Source organism: Miscanthus floridulus, chromosome 17, assembly GCF_019320115.1.
Source record: "Miscanthus floridulus cultivar M001 chromosome 17, ASM1932011v1, whole genome shotgun sequence".
NCBI lineage: Eukaryota > Viridiplantae > Streptophyta > Magnoliopsida > Poales > Poaceae > Miscanthus > Miscanthus floridulus.
The window spans coordinates 60142045-60165046 of record NC_089596.1 but is presented as its reverse complement, the minus strand read 5'-3'; the positions used below and the strand labels follow the sequence as shown (position 1 = coordinate 60165046).

Sequence of the window (23002 nt, the reverse complement as noted above, 5' to 3'; positions counted from 1 at the left end):
ATTCATGACTATTATATGTTTGTCTTTCAAGGTGTATGTAATATGGCTCTAGGTTTATCATCAGGTTTCTCTTATTTCACTTAGGGTTTTAAAATGTGGCACTTAAGATAGAGTTGACCTAACACGCATTTATTGTTTAACAATTGTGTTTTTGTTCCTGCGTATTTTTTAGTTCTTTCTTATTATACTACTAAGCTTAACCAATTGTTGGTTTATTTAGTGTTAATGGACTTTACTTACACCAGGGGTGTTACAGATGTCACGAACACAATATCTAGGACCCATCAGTACTACGTTCGGCATAGAGGCCATGTAACTGGCTTGACCTATCTCGCTATTGTGCCGGCATGTGGCATGAGTATAAAAGGACGAAGTCGCTCATGCCGGAGGTAAGAGCATCTCCAAGAGTTTTCAAAACCCACTCCCAATCTAGATTTTCTGGCAAGATTGAAAAGAACTGCTCTGCAACAACTCCCTATCTTAACTCCCAATCTTTCCGCACTTGGGAAAAGCAATCCAATTCACGGATAAATACGCGCGCATCCTTCAGAAAATATATGTCACACCCAATTTTAAGGATAAAATTGAATGCATAAAGCTCATGTGTGCCCAGGGATCAGTCACACACATAAGTCGACAAATTACATAAAGTATCGTCACGGCGTTTCTTACATCACGATTAATACCATCACATAGTCTTATACAACACAGCGGAAAATAAAAGATAACCCTCTCGTGGTAGCTCCATCACAGGGATGGTCAACTGGTTGACCACAAGCTTAATAGTCCTCAGGAAACTTCTCATACTCGTTGACATCTGTTATCCATCTGGGATTTTTATACAATTATAGAAAGTAAACAAGCGTAAGTACTTCCCATACTTAACAAGATAACATGGGGTTATGAAAGCTCAAAAAGGTTGACTCTGGTTTACTGCAGTTAGCACTTTTAGTAAGTCAAGATTTTATCATCAGTTATTATCAAGTTATGCTTAAGCCCAATTAAACCCACGTGATCATATATCAGAATCAATTGTATCATATTATCATCATAGAACATCATAAATGAGCACAATAATTAACCAGTTATTCTGTGAGTTTTTCAGGCCGTTCGTGACCGTGAGCACGGCTGTTATAACAGTTTGTAACCCTCTGCAGAGGTTGTGCACATTCACCGCGAGTCGTGATTCCCATATGCCCGGGTTAATTACTCCCATATCACTGCCAAGGTGAGCGGGCAGGGTACACTATGAAGCCATTTCGTAGGTTTCTCTAACAAGTTAGGGCTGCTAGGTTTCCTCGGCAGGCAGATGTAGGAACCCCTTTTCCTATGGCACATATCCATCGTGGCTATACACATAGGAACAGAGGCAGCCCTATACCCAACGTGGCAAGCCCCTTTTGCACCATAAAGGTAACCTCTAACAAGATAGAAAAGGTCCTATTACTGAGCTAAAGTCAGAGCCATGTGACCCTCACGGTTGCACTGTCAGTCCCAGCTTTTGCCGATAGATAAGTCCTTATGGAGGGCCGAGAGCATCATGATCAAAAGTCATTTGCTCCTTCGCCCTATAATTCAGTTGTTTAAAAGCAACTTTTACCTTTTCTTTCCATAGAATCACTGTTCATTATGTAACTCATGTATAGTTATATTGAGTGCTAGCAAACTACCCATATGCATATAACCCATAGGAGAACAAGGAACAGGATAATCAAACACTAGGATGTCCTTACGGGTATCAAAATTAGACACATGCAAATGAGTAATTAATAAGTGGTGAATAGGACATCAAGATAGGTCCCATGCTATACTTGCCTTGGTTAGCAAACTCCTGCTAGTCCTACTGGTCATCAAAGAACTCTTGGTCACCAACATTCTCCTCACCGTCTGAACGTGACCAACACGACAACATACAACATTCCAAAGGTATTCATGCAAAGCAAAGAATTCTTTAATTAGACCAGTACACCAGTAGTATAGAAAACAAGATAAAATGTTTATGAAAAGAATCTATATCTCGCTACGATCACGTCAACGCGAAGTTCACGAAAATCGGAGCTAAAACGTGAAAGTTATGAATTAAATGGGGTTTCCTATAGCAACTTATTTAATTAAACCTAACCATGAAATTTAAAAGTTGCAAACATGGTTAACAGTGGTACTAACATGTAGAGAACTTTATTATGAATCTAACGCAATTTGAACGGGTCGATTCGGAGCTAAAACAAAGTTTTATGAGCAAAACAAATCCAGTGGCATTTCTGTAAATACTGAAAACGTATTTTGGACTAAGACAGTATATTTTACGTTTTCAAAAGGAGAAAATGTACTCAGGAAATGTGTTTTGGACTGCGGGTTAGGATTTAGAAAAGCTTAGGGACTCCTTAGCAAAACTACCACGCGAAGGGGTACGGGGTGATCTATGCCGTTGGATCAAGAACGATCGGCTCAGATTAGAAATGAGAGGGAGAGAGAGAAGGCAGTGGTGGCCGGAATAGTGGCTCCGCCGGCGGGGCACCATGGCCGACGACAAGAACCTCGCCGGCGCACGGGAAACAAGGCCTAGAGGCCTCGGTTTGTGCATCCGAGACCACCGGGGGATGGAGGGGTTTCACGCGACCTCGGCTAGGCCAAGAACGGGGCTAGAGGACGCGGTTGGCGCGGGGGCGGCCATGGCCGGCAGCGTGAAGCACGTCGGTGCTCGTGGATTGGGGTCTACGGGCCATGAAACTCGCAAATAGCAGTACGGAAAGAAAGAGGGGAGCAAGGGGGTTCTCACAGCGGGGAAAAACGGAGTCGACGGCGGCTCGAGGACGGCTGTTCGCGTGGAGGGGCGGACGGCAGACCTCGGCTCATCAGTGCGGCGGTTTTCGGCTTCCGCTGTGCTCGGCGAATGCGAAAAAGGAGCGGGGGCAACAGAGGGAGCACGGCGAAGGGTTTGAGCTTCCTTTTGTAGAGGCCAGGCGCGGGGAGATGCTCCCACGATGCGCATGGGCACGGCGGCGGTTACGACCTTGACCGGCGCTGTGGTTGCGGGAGGTGGGGGAAGGCGCTGACGTGCGGGGCCGGGTCGTCAGTGGCTGAGGCACGGGCTACGGTTAAGAAATGCAGCGCGGCTCGGCTGGGCCGGCCCAAGAAGGAAGGCAGGAGGAGAGGAAAGGAGGGAGGCGCGCGGGCCGGTGGGAGAAAGGGCCTGTGGGCCAAAAGTGAGGAAGGGAGAGAGAAAAGAAAGAAATTCCTTTTCCTTTTTTCCAAATAAATTTTCCAAACTCATTTTCAAGTTGAATTTGAATTCAATTCAAATTTTAGTCAAAACTAATCATTACAAAAACAAATGTGCAGCAACATGTATGCATCAACTTGTATCTATTCCTTATTATTGATTTTAATTTCACCAAAAATATTATTTCCTACATTTGAATGCTCACATAATTGCACAAATAAAGCAAATTTAACTATTTTGGAAATAATGCAAATTTTTGGATGTTACAATTCTACCCCCCTTAAGATGAATCTTGTCCTCGAGATTCAGATGATTGCTTACTCAAACAGTTGTGGATAAGACTTTCGCAATTCCTCTTCTCTTTCCCAAGTAGCCTCATCCTCTGTATACCGATTCCACTGTACCTTGCACATTTTTATAACTTGGCTCCTTGTAACTCTTTCTGCCGTCTGTAAGATCTTTATCGGATACTCTTCATATGTGAGATCTTCCTTAATAGTAAGTTCTTCTAAAGGAATTTGCTCTCCTGGTACTCGCAAACACTTCTTTAATTGAGAAACATGAAACACATCGTGCACACCTGACAAACTCTCAGACAGTTCCAACTGATAGGCTACTTCTCCACGTCTCTCTAGGATCTTGAAAGGTCCAATATACCTCGGTGCCAACTTTCCCTTCATATTGAATCTTTTCACACTTCTCATTGGTGACACCTTTAGGTACACATAATCTCCAACTTCGAAGGTCAGCTCTCTTCTGCGAGTATCAGCGTAACTCTTCTATTGGGACTGAGCCACTCTCAAGTTGTCTCTAATCATTCTCACTTGTTCTTCTGCGTCTCTAAGGACATCGGGTCCAAAACACTTGAGTTTCACCAGTCTGATTCCAGAACAAAGGCGTTCTACATTTATGTCCATACAGCGCCTCAAAAGGTGTCATCTTGAGACTCTTCTGGTAACTGTTGTTGTACGAGAAATCCGCATATGGTAGACTCGTATCCCAACTAGTACCATACTGCAGTGCACAAGCTCTCAACATATCTTCCAAAATCTGGTTGATCCTTTCAGTCTGTCCATCAGTTTGTGGGTGGTAAGTAGAACTGAAATTCAACTTTGTCCCCAAAGATCTATGTACTTTCTGCCAGAATTGCGATGTAAACTGAGTGCCTCTATCAGACACAATTTTCTTGGGAACACCATGTAAGCACACTATCCTTTCCATGTACAACTCTGCTAGCCTTGCACCTGTATAGGTAGTCTTAACTGGTAGAAAGTGAGCAACCTTGGTGAGTCGATCCACTATTACCCATATTGAATCATAACCTCTTTGAGTGCGGGGCAAACCTATGATAAAATCCATACCAACTTCTTCCCATTTTCATTCAGGAATCTTCATTGGTTGTAGCAACCCTGCAGGTCTTTAATGCTCAGCTTTCACTCTTTGACAAGTGTCACACAAAGCCACATACTCTGCCACATCTCTCTTCAAACCATACCACCAATACTTCTCTTTGAGATCCAAATACATCTTCGTACTTCTAGGATGTATAGAATAAGCAGACTCATGGGCCTCTTGCAGAATTGCATCACGGATAGCCTTCACTTCAGGTACACATATCCTTTTTCCGAACCAAAGAGTACCATTCTCATCTATCCTGAATCCTGGTGCCTTTCCAAGCACTACATTCTCCGCTATCTCTTTTAGTTTTTCATCCTCCAATTGACCTTTGCATATCTCTTGCTCCAATGTAGGCTCTATCACTAATTCCATTGCATTAGTGACAAAACTCAAGTTGAGATGCTCCATTTCAGCACACAACTCTGCTGGCATCAATGTCATCCCAAGTCCATTGGCATAACTCTTCCTGCTAAGTGCATCAGCCACAACATTTGCCTTTCCCGGATGATAATGCACTTCCAAATCATAGTCTTTGATCAATTCTAACCAATGACGTTGTCTCAGATTCAGATCTGACTAGGTAAAGATATACTTCAAACTCTTGTGATCTGTATAGATATCACTCTTATGCCCAATTAGGTAATGTCTCTAGATTTTCAAAGCATGTACCACAGCTGCCAATTCCAAGTCATGAGTAGGGTAATTCAACTCATGCTTCCTCAATTGTCTAGATGCATATGCCACCACTCTTCCTTCTTGCATAAGAACACATCCAAGGCCCAAATGAGATGCATCACAATATATGGAGAAGTTCTTTCTTAAATCTAGCAAAATCAACACTGGAGCTGTAGTCAATCTCTTCTTTAGCTCATCAAAGTTTGCCTCGCATTTATCAGACCATATAAATTTAGCATTCTTTTCCAACAGAGCTGTCATAGGCTTAGCAAGCTTGGAAAAACCTTCAATGAATCTCCTGTAGTATCCAGCCAATCCCAAAAAGCTATGAATCTCACTTACATTGATTGGTGGTTTCCAATTCAACACATCTTGTACTTTGCCTGGATCCACTTCTATTCCACCATTGGAGACAACATGACCTAGAAAAGAGACCTCCTTCAACCAAAACTCACACTTGCTCCGCTTAGCGTACAACTTATGTTCTCTAAGCTTTTGCAAGACCAACCTTATATGCTCAGCATGTTCTTCTTCGGTCTTGGAGAATATCAGTATGTCATCAATGAATACCACCACAAATTTATCAAGAAACTCAATAAACACCTTATTCATCAGATACATAAAGTATGCAGGTGCATTGGTCAATCCAAAAGATATAACGGTATACTCATACAAGCCATACCGTGTAATGAATGTTGTCTTGGGTATGCTTGAGTTTTGAATCTTAAGCTGATGATAACCTGAGCGGAGATCAATCTTGGAGAACACATAGGCTCCTCTCAACTGATCAAATAAATCATCAATTCTAGACAAAGGGTATTTATTCTTGATAGTAACCTCATTAAGTGAACGGTAATCCAAACACATCCGTTGGCTACCATCCTGAAGGGACCGTGATGCCTAAGAGGGGGGGCGAATTAGGCAACTTATAATTCTAACTTCTAAAACTATGGCCTCTTTTTCTAACCCTAGCAAAACCTATGCAACTGATAAACTATCTAGATGTGCAACTATGGTTTTGCTAGTGTGTTGCTATCTCTACTACAAACTTAGTAAAGTAATCAATGTAAATACGGAAGCTAAAGAGCAAGGTAGAGATATGCAAACTCCCGTTGACGACTCCGGTATTTTTACCGAGGTATCGAGAAGCGCGCAAGCTTCCCCCTAGTCCTCGTTGGAGCCCCTCGCAAGGAATCTCTCGCAAGGGCCAAGCTCCCGGTCGGGTAACTCCGTGGATAGCCTCGGGCCTTCCCCACGCGCAAGTGGGTCTTCGACGTGCCTTCCGGCAAGCCTCTCCCGGATGCTCCCCGCCGTCTTCACTATCAAGCTTCTGGCCAAAACGCCGTGGGCCTTGTTCCCTCCGGTACATGGTGGTGGCCACACCACAAACGTGATTGGTGTGATCTCGCAAGACTTCAAACCCCTCTGATGTACAACGATGGTGCTCGCAAGCACCGAGTGGTAAGAGGTATGCAAACCTCACTAAACACTAGGCCTAAACCTAGAGCAAGCGCATAAGCGGTGGTCTAATCAACCTAAGCACTTCGCAAAGCACCTACACTAATAACCTGATGAATCACTAAGCACTATGCAAGTGGAGATCACTAAAATGGTGTATCAACACCCTTGGTATGTTTCCTCAGCTCCACACCTTCATAAATGGCCGGTTGGGGGTTGTATTTATAAGCCCCACTAATAAAGTAGCCGTTGGGGTCGAATTCCCGCAAAACTGCTACTGACCGGACGCTGAATCGTCCTGACTGGTCATGTCCGGTCGTCCCGACCGTTGAGCCGGCAATATACTGATCGGACGCTGGCCAGCGTTCGGTCACAGATTTGCCGTTCTGGAACCTTACTGTACTCGATCGGACGCTGTTGTCCTGCGTCCGGTCGGTTGCCACCAGCGTCTGGTCCAGTGTCCGGTCGCCTGTCTGTCGAGTCCTCTGCCCAGCGTCCGGTCACTTGTCCAGCGTCCGGTCACCTCAGTGGCCTCGTTTCTTCATGATCTTGCATACGGCTTAGTTCCAATCTTCATGCTTGGACTTTGCTTGATATCTTGGGTCTTCTCTTGTGCTTCTAAGGTCTTTCATGAGGTGTTGATCATCGGATCATCACATCGCCTTCGTCTAAGTTACGTCTTGCACCCTATTGAACTTACAAAACAAACACTTGCAAATTCATTAGTCTAATTTGGTTGTGTTGGTCATCAAACACCAAAATCCAAAGTAAATGGGCCAAGGGTCCATTTTCCTTACAATCTCCCCCTTTTTGGTGATTGATGCCAACACGACCAAAGCAAGCAAATAATAAGAATTTGGAAGTTAAAAACTGCCTACTTGCTAGGATGCAATGCAAAGGGCAAGGTTATATGATACTAATTGACAGATACCAATTAAAACTTTACTTAAAAGCTTGTCTTGCCCTTGCAAATGTCCCCATGTGCTATTATGGATTAAAGCCTAGCTTTCTAAAAAAAATTCTCCCATTACTTAGACTAACCCATAATTCACTTTCCTCCCTTTCTCGGACCATTACTACTTGTAACTAAATGCTTGTCTTTGGTCCTTCAAATTCTCCCCCTTTTTGGCATCAAACACCCAAAAAGGAATACATTAGTAGCACAAGGGAGGGTCAAACTTTGTGAACCAAAAGAAGGATTTGATTAGCAAGGAATAGGTCACAAAACTTGACTATCACATTATATAGACTAAGCTCCCCCTAAATCTATGCATACATATGATAAATAGCAAAGCATATGCATAATTAGCAATTTATTGCACAAGAGAGGTTAATCTATATAATGCATGGAGAAAGCAAATAAATATCAAAGTGAGATCAACATGGTGATATCGGTTTAGAAATACCACATGTGAAAATCAATTTGATTTCTACCAATTGAAGTATAATGCTTTCCTCTGGGAACTCCATTTTCCTTGCAATGAGACTACTACACACAAGATAAGCTTGAAAAGGTGTTAGTCTCAAAGCATCCAACTTGTAGATTAAGCTCCCCCTAAATTTGTGCACACAAGTGTTGAATACTTGTAAAATTTGTGCACATTGTTTTATGTATCAAAATACCACTTGAAAGATGATATTTGGGAGAGATTATCTACAATTTGGACTTTGGCACATATTAGATAAATAAATGTAAAACAAGTTATGTGCCGTGCTCCTAAACAATTTTAAACCATGTAGGTTTGCTCCAAGGGTTGATAATGAAACCGAGCAAGCCTACCATATGATATACCTATTGAATACATGACAAAAGATTTAAGCATGTAAAAGCAAACATAGGCATGAAAGATAACTAGATGCTTTAAGAGTATATCAATTAAAAAATACCAATTGAAATGAATACTAATTGAAAGTAATGACATCTAGTTACCTAACATGGGAAGGGGAATTTGGGTCCATAGTATTCACTAACCTACTTGGCAATAACTTTGTCCATCATGATGCACCCCATGAAATGCACCCAAACTTTGCCAAGTCTCCAAATTCCCCGAAGTCCGACGGACTTCTCACTTCCCTTTAGGGATCCAAACCTTCTTGGTGCTCTTCATGTTTGAAATGATTTCCTTTGGCACCCAAAAGCGTTTGACCCCATTGTTGGCTTGCTTGTTCACCTTGATGGCCACCACCTTGTCATTTTTCTTCTTCTTCAAGAGATAAGGTGTGGAGGCCTTCTTGTCCACCTTGTTGGTGTAGGTGTTGGAGAGCTTGCTTGTTTGCTTTTTCTCTTTCTTCTTTGCTCCTCCCCCATTCTTCACCTTGCACTCATAGGACTTGTGACCTTCCTTGTGGCACACGTAACAAACCACGGTTTGTCCTTCATCAAGCTTCTTCACTCCCTTGACGGTGTTATCTTGATGAAGTTGGGTTTGCTTCGCCTTGCCTTTCACTTGAGTCAAGTTCTTGGTGAGGCGAGCTACTTCTTGCTTGAGTTGCTCATTCTCCTTTGAAACCTCTTGTGTGCATGTATCTACAACAACTTTCTCAACACAAACTTGGTTGCACAAAGGTGAGTCTAAACATAAATCATTACAAGAAATAGAGGCATCCTTTTTAGACATGTTAAAGATAGAGCTTTTCTTTTTAGATGCCTTGGTGGGGGTTGTGCTAACGGCTTCAAGATTAGCAACTTTATTAGTTAGCTCATCACAATGTTAGCACATGGTTTCCATTTTAGCAAGCAAACTATTATATGCTTCTTGTGAGCTAGCTAACTTTTCTTTTAATTTTTTATTTTTCTTTAAGAGTTGCTCATCATTGATTGTGCATGCATTTGTTGTTGCACTAGTCTCAAGTTTCTCAATTTTAGTAGATAGTTCAACATTGAGATTAGCAAAGTTCTCATATTGTTCAAGCAAGGTTTTGTATGCTTTTTGTGAACTATCTAGCTTTTCTTTTAAACTTTTGAGCTTCTTGTGTTGACTAGTGCAAGCTTTAGCATAATTAAGATTTTCTTGCACAAGTTCATGATAAGAAGGCATATCATCATCACTATCACTCTCACTAGAGGAAGAGCTTTCGTAACCTCGTGCCATAAGGCACACACGAGAAGAGCTTGATGATGAGTGCTTGTGGCCTCGCCTCTTGTGATGGGGTTCTTCTTCACTTGAAGAATCATCCCATGATCTTATTGATGTGAGGGCTTGGTTCTTGCATGCCTTCTTCTTTGTCTTGGGTGTGGGCTTGTTTGGACAAACTTCCACAAAGTGCCCCAACTCGCCGCATCCATAGCATCCTCTCTTTCTTTGCTCGTTTCTTTGATTAGTGAAAACGAGGTCTTGAATTTGGATGGGCGCACCCTTGACACTGAGCCTTATGATCATCTTCTCCACCATTTTGATAAGTTTGATTGATTCTTCATCAAGGTTGGAGGTGGAGGATGAAGATTGATCATCATCACTTGATTCTTGTTCATCATCATCATCATCATCATCTTCTTCTTCTTCACTTGAGGAGCTTGAGCTTGAGCTTGACTCAACTTTCTTGCCCTTCATCTTTTTCTTCTCGCTACAAGCAAGAGCTTTGCCTTTGCTTGATGAAGATGATTCTCCTTGACCCATCTTTTGTGACATTTCAAATGCCACTAGCTTGCCAATGACAATGTCCGGGGTCATGGTGCTTAAGTTCTCCATGTTGTGAAGGATGGTGATGATGCTTGCATATTTCTTTTGTGGTAGAACGGAGATGATCTTCCTCACGATGTCCGCATCATCTAGCTTTAATAATCCTATTGAATGGAGCTCATTGATAATTAGATTCAATCGAGAATACATATCACGAACAAGCTCATCATCATTCATAGCAAAGGAATCATAATTTTGCTTAGCTAGATAATGTTTTTGCTCACGGACATTACTTGTGCCGTCATGGAGCTCTTGGAGTTTTAACCAAATTTCATGTGCCGTATTTAAGGTGAACACTTGGTTAAACACATCCATGCTAAATGATTCAAATAAGCAATTCTTAGCTCTAGCATTAAAATGTATTTCTTTTTCGTCACTCTTTGTGGGCTTTTCGGGATTCTTAATGGGTTTCATCCCGTCATGAGTGACTCTCCATACACCTAAATCAACCGCCTCAAGGTGGCAAGCCATTCTAGCTTTATAGTAGAGGAAGTTAGTGCCATCAAATTGTGGAGGCCTAGCGGTATCCATCCCAACCACTCTACAATAGCGTCGGCTCAATGGCGGTTAAGCCAAAGGTCCAAATATGAGCCAACCTGGCTCTGATACCAATTGAAGGGACCGTGACGCCTAAGAGGGGGGGTGAATTAGGCAACTTATAATTCTAACTTCTAAAACTATGGCCTCTTTTTCTAACCCCAGCAAAACCTATGCAACTGATAAACTATCTAGATGTGCAACTATAGTTTTGCTAGTGTGTTGCTATCTCTACCACAAACTTAGTAAAGTAATCAATGTAAATGCGGAAGATAAAGAGCAAGGTAGAGATATGCAAACTCCCGTCGACGACTCTGGTATTTTTACCGAGGTATCGAGAAGCGCGCAAGCTTCCCCCTAGTCCTCGTTGGAGCCCCTCGCAAGGAATCCCTCGCAAGGGCCAAGCTCCCGGTCAGGTAACTCCGTGGATAGCCTCGGGCCTTCCCCACGCGCAAGTGGGTCTCCGACGTGCCTTTCGGCAAGCCTCTCCCGGATGCTCCCCGTCGTCTTCACTATCAAGTTTCCGGCCAAAACGCCTCGGGCCTTGTTCCCTCCGGTACACGGTGGCGGCCACACCACAAACGCGGTTGGTGTGATCTCGCAAGACTTCAAACCCCTCCGATGTACAACGATGGTGCTCGCAAGCACCGAGTGGTAAGAGGTATGCAAACCTCACTAAACACTAGGCCTAAACCTAGAGCAAGCGCATAAGCGGTGGTCTAATCAACCTAAGCACTTCGCAAAGCACCTACGCTAATCACCTGATGAATCACTAAGCACTATGCAAGTGGAGATCACTAAAATGGTGTATCAACACCCTTGGTATGTTTCCTCAGCTCCACACCTTCACAAATGGCCAGTTGGGGGTTGTATTTATAAGCCCCACTGAGAAAGTAGCCGTTGAGAAATTTTTTTGAGGACTCAGTGGGAGAAAAATTTGAGAATTTATATTGATCACTCAAACTTTATTGCGAAGCAAAGGCAGCAAATGGATGATGTCGATGTTTATGGCATGAGTGATCATCCTCTCCCACTTATCAGCTCCAAGAATGTAGTATCCATTGATAATAATGAAGATAATAATTTAACCAAATTTTATGACGATGTGCTAAAGAGTTTGACTAATAATGCAGATTGCAATGGGTTTGATTCTTATGATAATGCTTCAGTGATAGAAATTTTGTGGACGGTGACAATGAGTTTGGGCAAGATGATGATGACTTATTTGAGGACAATGTTGACTCTGATGTGGAGGACGGCATGGTGCAATATAAAGGCAAGAAAGTGAATTTGGAAGAGGTGGAAAATGTGTCATTACCAGATGAATCCGCATTTGTTGCTGCCCATAGAGAGGACATACCACCTCCCATGATGCATACAACTGCAACTAGAGTTGGAAGGGCCACAACTAGAGGCAGCAGAGGGAGAAAAGGCGGTAGAATGCCTGGTCGAGAGAACCATGAATCAGGCTTTCCTTCCAATGTAGGCAGAGGGAAGGCAACGCAAGAGGAAGAGGTGGCAGAGGAAGTGGAGGATCAAGGGGATGAGTTGGTGAAGTTCCTGATGAGATTAGTCACCAGAGGCTAGCCAACAACGTTACATTTAGCTAGATATTTATGCTAAGCAAATTCTTGTATAGCTTCTATTTTTTCAACAATTGTGTTCACAGGCAACTCTAAAAACTCACGCAGATTCAACCAGGATTAAATAATGATGAAATTAAGGACTAAGGGGCTATTTGATAATTACCATAGCCTCCCACGCCTCTCATGCATGTTCGTGAGCAGTGGTGCAGACACCCGTCAAGTTATTAAATTCATATGTACATTTAAGAGATGATGTACCTAAGCGCACCTACATGCCAAGTTTATATACTAAGGCCCCGTTTGACACAACTCCACTTCACTAGTGAAACCATTTTTTTGGTATTTAGCTCCATGAATAGCTCCATCGGTGGAGTTGGAGCCGTTTTGATAACAAAATAGCTTCACATATAGAGTTCATTAAAACATGCTCTCACGTAACGCCATGCAGGATGAGGTGGTGAAGCCGAGTGAAGCTACTATTTTTGGCTCTATCCCACTTCAAACCTCTGTGAGAGCACGATTTAAGGGGCTTTCTAGATAAAGCCGTTTTGTTTTATCTCATTTGTCACAAAACAGAAACAGCTCCAAATAGCTCCTGAAGCCGGTGAAGAAGCTTTGTCAAACGGGCCCGAATTGTGCATTTTACTCTTTTTTTAACTACTAAGTAGTGTGCCCGTACATTGCTACGGGACAGCTAAACTTTTGTACTGAAAGCACACGGATCGCAAGATAAGATAACAATACTATGAAATTAAATACCGATGTTAAAGTGACATTTAATCTAAAAAGCAAAGTTTGTGAAATGAACGCAGTACGGAGAGTGCGGCGTCGCAGGCTCACAAACTCTACTGTATAGACATTTTCCATGATGCGGCTAAGATAATGTTTTATATTGGCAGAAAGAAATCTCTAATATCTATTTTCTTCGTGTGCCAATAAATCCATGAATAAGTTCCACCACCTCTCATAACATCATGTACACATGTTCGGGTATATAGGTAAATTGACAAAAAGGATATCATCGAAAATTTACACCAACTGTATTAAGAACTCTAAAATTCAGATAAAATTTTCTGGAGTAAACTTCAAAACATATCAGGGTGCTCTAGGTAAGGTTGGTATAGCACCTCCAGGGACTCTCCCCCATTCCAGTCAAATTTGAAGTGAGTTTTTAAATGCATTGCCGACGATCATGCAGCCAGAAAAATAGAACAGATAACATCCATCTTCGACTTATCCCATATTCGGCTTGTTCAGCTTCTTTTTTCAGCCGGAATCGTGTTTTTCTCTCACAACAATTCAGCCGGATAGTATTTTTCAACTAGTTTCAGCCAAGTTTCAGACCAGCGAACGGGGATTGTTTTTTTTCGTGTGACACTTCCCTGTCCTGAAGTAGGAACAGCAACCTCGTACTACGTCTATCATTAACTTATTGACCAAACAATTTTGAACATGTAAGAACATATATATTTTTGGCACATTAAGGTTAGGTTATCAAGAAGAAATAGTGTCCACCTAGCAAGAGGTCCTAAGCAAAACAGGGCATTGCTATTTTGCTTTGAGCATATATCCCTCTGTATTCTAAAAAATATGTGGAATATGTGTAAAATTTTATTGAAGTGGCCATGTGCGTTGCAACTGGAAAATATGTCATTTATGTTCCAAAATATATCTCTACTTACAACTTGGATGCATTTATCACAATTTCTAGATCAAATTGCCCCCATCTTCTTCCTTCCTCCCTTCCCTCTCTCCCGTTTTGTACGGGCTAGTCGCCGCGGGCCGCTCGTCCGTGCGTAGGTCACCGTCCGACCGTGTGCTTAAGCTTTATGGCCCCATGCTTTTGCACTCCTTCGCAGTTCCTTGCCAGCAGCCGTCGTTGTTGTCAAGGCACTCGTCAGTTTCCATGTCTGAAAAAATTGCAGAGGTCAGCTTAGCGATCGGAGACGAGTACTGAACTGAAGGAAGGAATTGCTCAAGTATAATGTTGTGTCAGGCAGACATGAGGTTCAGTGGAATACTTGAACCCAGCACAGATCGCTTTGAGAACCGCAGTGCTTTCCAATGCCTGGAATGACGAATTCTTCAGAGAAAAACAACACAGCATGATCTCATCTTGTGATAAAATTGGAGGGGTCGTACGTCCATACCTCGATATTGCACATTGTTGATCACCATCATCGGCAAGATCATCGCGTCCCCTCGAGCTCCATGACCGACCTACATCGGCTAGCCTGCAACGCCGAAACCAAATCAGTGCTCCAACCCATCGCGGGAGGTAAAAAGAAAAGCTCAGGGCGGGCGCGCACTGAGCGATCGAACGACGTCCTCATCGCAGGCGCTGCTGTACCTGGTCTCCTTCGTGGAGCATTGATCAGATGATTTAGGCCTTGTTTAGTTTCTCTCTTGAAGTTTAGTTCCTATCTCATTGAATGTTTAAACACATAAATAGATTATTAAATATAGACTAAAAATAACTAATTACATAAATTACGACTAATTTACGAGATGAATTTTATAAGTCTAATTAGTCCATGATTTGACAATATTTTGTTTTGTAGAATAGAATGAACTTGCAACACCACCTGAGATATTTAACTATGGAGGAACCGATAAATTGGCACTGATTGCTGAATGGCTCAATCAACTTTTTTTTCATGTGCAAAGTCTAGGCTCCTAGTTGAGATTCCTTCTGTACAAATGGAGAGTCGCCAAGAATAAGTTACATATCGGAGTGAGGGGTATACAAATGGAGAGTTAATGATTTTGGTCCCTAAGTGATTCAGTACGGGAATCCAATATATACAGTCCCATCATTTGACACTTGTTAGCACGCCAGTTTAGCAATGATAAGGAGACTTGCTCCGCCATGTAGGAATAGGCACAATCTGCAATTCACAGAACATGAGAAATTTTTTTAACAAATGGAGAGTTACAACTTACAAGCAGTGAGCAACTGAGCATCACAAGATCAATGGCTGTCATTCAGTTAATTTCAGTTTATCACCAAACTGAAACATGTAGTTGGATAAGATAGGAACTACAATTGTCAAACAAAATTAAAAGAGTTAAATACACTGGCGGCCATTAAACTTGTGGCGTTGTGCCACTTAGGTCTACGAACTCTCAAAATCGAAATTCGACCCCCCTAAACTTGTTAAGTGGTGCACTAGAAGTTCATAACCCTTCGGGAGACGCTGACTAGGCTAAATTTTTTTACAGAAAGCACCCTGCTATAGTCACGTCTTACCTCAGTCCCACTCGCGTGCGGCGACGTCCGCAGCTGTCGTCTCCCTCGTGCGCGATGTCGGCGGTTGGCCGTCCACCCGCGAGGCTTCCTCGTAGTTGCTTCCCTCGTGGTCGGCCGTCCACCAGTGCGGTCCCCGCTGCGCTTCCCTCGCGGCCAGCCTTCCACCAGCGCGGTCCCCGGCGCGCTTTCCTCACGGCAGTGCGAGAAAACGGGATCGGACTGGCCCTGCCGGGGTGTCCGGCCAGCCACGCCTATGTGGACACGACGCCGTCCCGAAGGTTACAGACACCCTGGTACAGCAGCACGCTCCCGGCGCTCGCGTGCCCACGGAGCTCGCGTGCCGTCCATCTCCAAAAATGGCCGTCCACCCTACTCGACAGGCGCAGGAAGAACGAGAGCACTGCAGCGTTGTAGGTGAATTACACGTACGCCGGCACAGCGAGCTCGCGGACCACGTCGACCAGCGGGGTGCAAAACAGGTTGAGGACGAGCGCGGCCAACGGGAACGAGCACGACAGGCTCGAGACAGCCTTTCGTCGCCGACGTAGAGCTCGCCGACATCGACGGAGGGTGGCACGGCCATCGGCGCCCAGTGGCTGCCATAGGCACCGGACTTGACTTCTTTGGACTCAGCACGGACGTCCCAGTGTAGGCACGCGACGGCGACGCGTGCCTCCTGCACTGTGTCCTGGATCGCCGCCTGGTTCCCGACGAAGGAGAAGGCGCCGCCCATGGCCTCAGCGACGAAGTGCATGGTGGCGGCGACGTTCTTCTCTACGCCAGGCGCCAATGTACCTTTCTGATCGTGTGGATAGGCAACAACGGCAACTCCCATTCTGTTGATCGACTATATTATCTTTAGATGTTTTGCACACATACAGGCATGAAGCAGTGAGCAGACCGTCGTGCCGCACACGGCGCGTGGCCAAGCTACGTGCCGCGGTAGGCAGCGCAGCTACACCTCGCTGTGAAAATGGTTGGAACGTGATGCCCTCTCAGGCTCACGGCTTTGTGTTAATATAGCCAGGAAGAGCCCCTGACATGGCGGTACAACTTGTACAACAAGAAGAAGCTAACTACTTTGGTAACTCTAGATTAGATCACAAGATTACATCAATCAGGAGATACCTATCCTATCTAACCGAAGCCGTGATACTTGCCTTCACCCGCAATCCAAGCCTGAGCGCACAACCAATCTTCAGGAGATATCAATCAACCAGATATTGCGGTCATGTGATCCTATTGGATATTCTTAACATCCCCCCTCAATCATAACTTATCAACGAGGTTGAGATTGTCTCTGAACATGACCATTTGCTTCTCTGGAAGAGGCTTAGTGAAGCCATCGGCGATCTGATCCATAGTGTTGATGAATCTGATGTCCAGGCGCTTTGCTGCAACTTGTTCGCGTATAAAATGAAAATCGATCTCTATATGCTTGGTGCGTGCATGAAATACAGGGTTAGCCGATAGGTACTTTGCGCCAAGATTATCACACCATAAACATGCTACCAAAGGATGTGGAATACCTAACTCATCAAGTAATTTTTGTACCCACATTACCTCTGCAGTAGCGTTGGCCAAAGACTTATATTCAGCTTCTGTACTTGATCTTGAAACCATAGGCTGTTTTCTTGCGCACCATGACACTAGGTTGCAACCTAGAAATACAGCAAAGCCGCCTGTAGATCGTCTGTCATCAGGGCAACCAGCCCAATCAGCATCTGAAAAAGCACTTACAAGCATAGAGTTAGATTTTCTAATTTTTAACTCTAGGCCGATTGTTCCTTGTACATATCTCAATATTCTCTTCACGACTTCCCAATGAACGGTCGTCGGCGAGTGAAGGAATTGACAAACTTTGTTAACTGAAAAAGACAGATCTGGTCGTGTGAGGGTGAGATACTGGAGAGCTCCAACAATGCTCCTGTATCTGGTTGAGTCCTCCACTCCTAACCGAGTGCCACTAGTGACTGAAAGCTTTTCGGTAGTATTAAGGGGTGTTTTGACGAGTTTACACAGCTGCATATTAACTCCCTTGAGGATATTAGAAGCATATTGTTCCTATGTCAAAAGCAATTCACTTTTCTTTCTTTGAACCTGTATGCCAAAAAATAGTGAAGGTTCCCGAGATCTTTGATTGCAAAGTCCTTCTCTAAATCTCGGAGAAGAGCATCCACTGCTTCCTATGATGAACTGGCCACAATTATATCATCAACATATACAAGCATAAAGATGACATGATTTCCTTTCCGATAAAAGAATAATGATGTGTCAGCTTTGGAGGGAACAAAGCCTAGACTCTGAAGTTTACCACATAATCTAGAATAACAGGCCCATGGTGCTTGTTTTAAACCATACAGGGATCTGTCAAGTTTGCATAAATGATGTGGTTTGGTCTTATCTTCATAACCTGGCGGTCGTTTCATGTAAACATCTTCTTCAAGTAAACCATACAAGAAAGCGTTCTGAACATCGAGTTGCCTCAAATACCAATCCTTAGACATAGCTAGAGAGAGCACAAGACGAATTGTGGCTGCTTTCACAACAGGACTAAAAGTATCCTCATAATCAATGCCATATCATTGTTTGAATCCCTTTGCTACTAGGCGTGCCTTATATCTGTCAATTTTCCCATCTGATCTTCTTTTGATTTTATAGACCCACTTGCAATCTATCACATTTTTACCTTTTTGAGGTGGAACTAGATGCTAAGTTTTATTCCTGATCAATGCATAAAATTCAACATCCATAGCATGCTTCCAATTATTATCGACTAAGGCATGTTGCAAATCAATAGGACCTTCAGTGGTGGCTGCTAACTGACCATATCGAAAAGTTCCATCAGTGTAAATTTTTGGTTTGCGTATACCTTGTTGTAGACGTGTGGTGGGTCGCTGGAGAGCCGGTGCTGTAAGCGATGTAGAAGATCCGGTTGGTTGATCTATGGCTGGCGCAGAAGATCCGATGAGCGAAGATCCAGTGGGTTCATCTGTGGCTAGCGCAGAAGATCCGACGAGCGGCGGACCCAAGGGAGATTCTCCACCACCGGTCGAAATATCATGTCCCCCCATCCGTGGAGCCAGGCGAGACGAGTTAGAGACAGGTGGCGCACGCAGAGAGGATGCCGGTGGAGCAGACGCGTTCGTCACGAGCGCAGGAGCTGACGCCGCTGGATCCAAGACCGATCTTGTCGGCTCCGCAGTGGAAGGTGCAGGTGAATCAGCCTAGGGATCACCGCTTGTTCCTGCCAAAACGGGAAATTGCTCGGGGAGCATGAAATGGCGCCCGTTTCCAGCCAGATTTAGTTCGTTTGACACCGAATTTTTTTCATGTGCTGCACGCTTAGACATAGGGTTAGTATGCAGGGAATCATTATCAAAATGATCTGAAGAATTGTCGTCCCCAAAATCATGTGAAGGATTTGTCAAAGTTGGAGGAAGGAGGAGAATTTCATATCGTAATCGAGCACCGGCGTTTGGGTGGAGTTTGGCGAAGGGGAAGACGTGTTCATCGAAGACCACGTCTCGGAAAATATAGACACGCCCTTCATTGACATCCAGACACTTGAACCCCTTGTGTATGTTACTGTATCATAGGAAGACACAGCGTTTGGAGCGAAATTGCAACTTGCGAGCGTTATAAGGCCGTAGATTCGGCCAGCATGCACAGCCAAAAGTACGAAGAGAGGAGTAGTCTGGTGTTTGATGAAACAGGCGTTCAAGAGGAGTTTGGTTATTGATAATTTTACTAGGGAGACGATTAATAAGATAGATGACAGTGATGAAAGCTTCATCCCAAAATTTTAAGGGCATAGAAGCATGGGCTAAAAGCGAGAGACCTACTTCAACAATATGACGATGTTAGCGTTCAGCGGAGCCATTTTGTTGATGTGCATAAGGGCATGAGACATGATGCAAGATGCCAATGCGCTGAAAGAAGGCATTCAGCTTTTGATATTCCCCTCCCCAGTCAGTTTGCATAGCGAGAATTTTTCTATCAATTTGGCGTTCAACCATAGCTTGGAATTCATGAAATTTTTGAAAAACTTCAGATTTATGACGAAGCAAATAAATCCATGTAAACTTGCTGAAATCATCAATGAAGCTAACGTAATAACTGTTTTTGCCAACAGAAGTGGGCGCAGGACCCCATACATCAGAAAACATAAGTTCTAAGGGACTCAATGAGATACTCGTGGATTAGGATAGGGTAGCTGATGACTTTTGCCCTTTTGGCAAGCATCGCAAATAGTTTCTTTATTCAAATCGGCAACAAAGGGAATACTATTTTTGCTAAGGACTTACTGAACGACTGCAAAAAGAAGGGTGGCCGAGACGACTATGCCACCTAGACAAAGGAGACTTGATAGCACCAAACGCCCGTTATTCGATGACGGCCTAGACTTCAACGGGTAGAGGCCGCCTTCACATTCCCCTCTAAGGATGGTTTTTTCATCGCTTGGTCCTTAATCAAAAAATAGTTGGGATGATATTCAATAAAAGCATGGTTATCGGATGTAAGACGATGAACAGATGCAAGGCTTTTGTTAGCTTCAGGAACATAAAGAACATTGTTTAGGATGAGATTTTGATTTGGGGTACGAACAAAACTTCGACCAATTTGATTGATTCTCATACCTGCGCCATTAGCAGCATGAACCTTGTCGTTTCCATAGTACTTGTCCCTCACGGTGAGCTTCTCCAGCTCTCCCGTGATGTGGTCGGTAGCACCAGTGTCGGTGTACCAGTTGGTGTCGATCCCATATGACGTAGAGGAGGCAGATCGGGATTGCTCTAGTGGGCCGGTGAAGGAAGCGTCAAAACACTTGAAGCAGCGGAGTCCGGTGTGGTCCTCCTTGCCGTAGAGCTGGCAGATGGGTTTATCGCCGTTGTAGTTCTGCCGGGGGCGCCTGCTGTTGTTGTTGTTGCCACGGTTGCGGCCGCGCCTGCGTCCTCGGCCACCACCGCCGCGGTTGAAACCGCCACGGCCTCCACATGTAGTCGTGTTAGCAGATGAACCGGATCCACCGTGCAGGAGATCCATCCGTTGTTCCCAGCTCACTAGCTGGGTGTAGAGCTCGCCCAAAGATAGCGACTCCATGCGCGCCGCGACAACCGAGACAATCGGATTAAAATCCATGTCAAGTCTGGCTAGTACATAGGAGATGATCTCTTCATCTTCAAGACGTTTGCCGACGGCCGCCATGTCGTCAGCAAGAGATTTCATCTTGTTGAAGTAGTCGATGATTGTAGACGAGCCCTTCTGCGCTGTGGCCAACGCCATGCGCGTGTTGATGATATGGCCCCGAGACTGGGAAGCCATCATCTCTGAGATCACTTTCTAGATCTCGGCCAATGTGGCGCAATTGGAGACTTGCACCTGGATCTCCTTGGAGATATTGGAGAGCAGATAGTTAACGATCTGCTAGTCCTTCACAACCCAAGTTTCATACTCAGGGTTGGGGATGAGCTCAGTCGGCTTATCGGCCGCCTTGGGGATCTGCTTCGCCGGCACCACAATGTCGGGCTCGAGATAGTGCGCTATCAGCGCACCACGAAGAGCAGACAGCACTTGGGCGCTCCATAGGGGAAAATTCCCTTTGCCCAGCTTCTCAGTGACGGGACAACCGATCAGAGAGAACGATTGTTGAAGCGCGGAAGAGGAAGCCATCGAGAATATTGTGGACTAACCTAGCTCTGATACCATGGGAAAATGGTTGGAACGTGATGTCCTCTCAGGCTCACGGCTTCGTGTTAATATAGCCAGGAAGAGCCCCTGGCGTGGCGGTACAACTTGTACAACAAGAAGAAGCTAACTACTTTGGTAACTCTAGATTACATCACAAGATTACATTAATCAGGAGATATCAATCAACCAGATATTGCGGTCATGTGATCCTATTGGATATTCTTAACACTCGCAATCGCAAGGGTGGCTCCCGGTGGTACCACATGTTGACGTCGTCATTGGACGCAGCGACCGCCTTGCCGGAAGTCGTGGTGTGCATGCCTAAACATGCGCGGCGTAGTCTCTGCGTCTAGAAGGGGGCAGTAGAGCGGTCTCCGGTGCGACTGCGAATGGCGAGCGCGACCTACCAGCGGAGGCGCAACGAAACGATCAAACTACGCGCATGGCAGCCACGAACGGCGAGCGCGACCTATGAGATGGATGGTGCGGGTAGAACATGACTATAATGGGGTGTTTTTTAAAAAAAAAATAGCCTAGTCAGCGCCTCCCGAAGGGGTATGGACCTCCTCCCGTAGGGGTATGGACATGTGGTGCACCATTTAACGAGTTCAGGGGGATGAATTTCGATTTTGAGAGTTTGTGGACCTAAGTGGCACAACACTATAAGTTTAAGGCCCGTCAGTGTATTTAACTCAAATTAAGAAGTAAAGTAACAAATGAACAGACTTGATCGAGAAGGGAAGCAAGTAGGAAACGAACTGAGAATTTGTTTATCAGCTTCATTATCTACGATATCTGAGATGTACTGAGGGACTGAATTTCCCTTGCCATCAGATCTGCATTACCTTGATTCAGTCGAGACACCGAAACGCTGACGTTAGTGTTGGACACGCAGCAGGCATCTCATCCTTTTCCCTTTACGGTAGCTCACAAATTAATTTAATTCAGAGCAATCCATATAGCAAAAGAAAAATGCAGAAGGGAAACTTGGCTACCTATTCCATTCAGTGGTTGTTGGAATCTCTCAATCTCCTGGCTTAGTTCCTTCTTCACCTCCAAAATTATGCGCTACAATGTACTTGATGCAACGTGTTTATGTCTAGAAGATGCTGATTCATCCGTTATCCTCTTCCTTCCATCAGTTTTTCTTATTTTCCTCCCCTGCAGCCAACAAAGGACACATGTTGCATGGCATGAAAATATGAGATGGCATCACTGCACTCTGTGTAAATGGTTCTCTCATCTCTGAACATGGAAAACCCACAATTGAAGATAATAAAATAGACCTATGAGATACTCAGAACAAACCTTTGGTAATTGACACTTGAATTCACACCATCCTACAAGACAGAGGCACTTAATTAAAAACCCACAGCCAAAAAAAAAAACTTGAAAATAAATACATTGCACATTTGTGTCCTAAGAATTTACCACTGATTTGAACATTCTTAGAGATTGTTTCACTTGTTGCATTCTGGTAGAAGAGTGGGCATCCAATGGTTAA

General features: G+C 44.2%; 1 non-coding gene across 1 annotated transcript; it reads right to left on the bottom strand.

Moving 5' to 3' along the window:
- Positions 1–20860: 20860 nt before the first annotated feature.
- LOC136519266 (small nucleolar RNA Z247) lies at positions 20861–20997 on the bottom strand. The gene has a single exon (XR_010774820.1). It is a non-coding gene; the product is annotated as a small nucleolar RNA Z247 (small nucleolar RNA).
- Positions 20998–23002: the final 2005 nt, after the last annotated feature.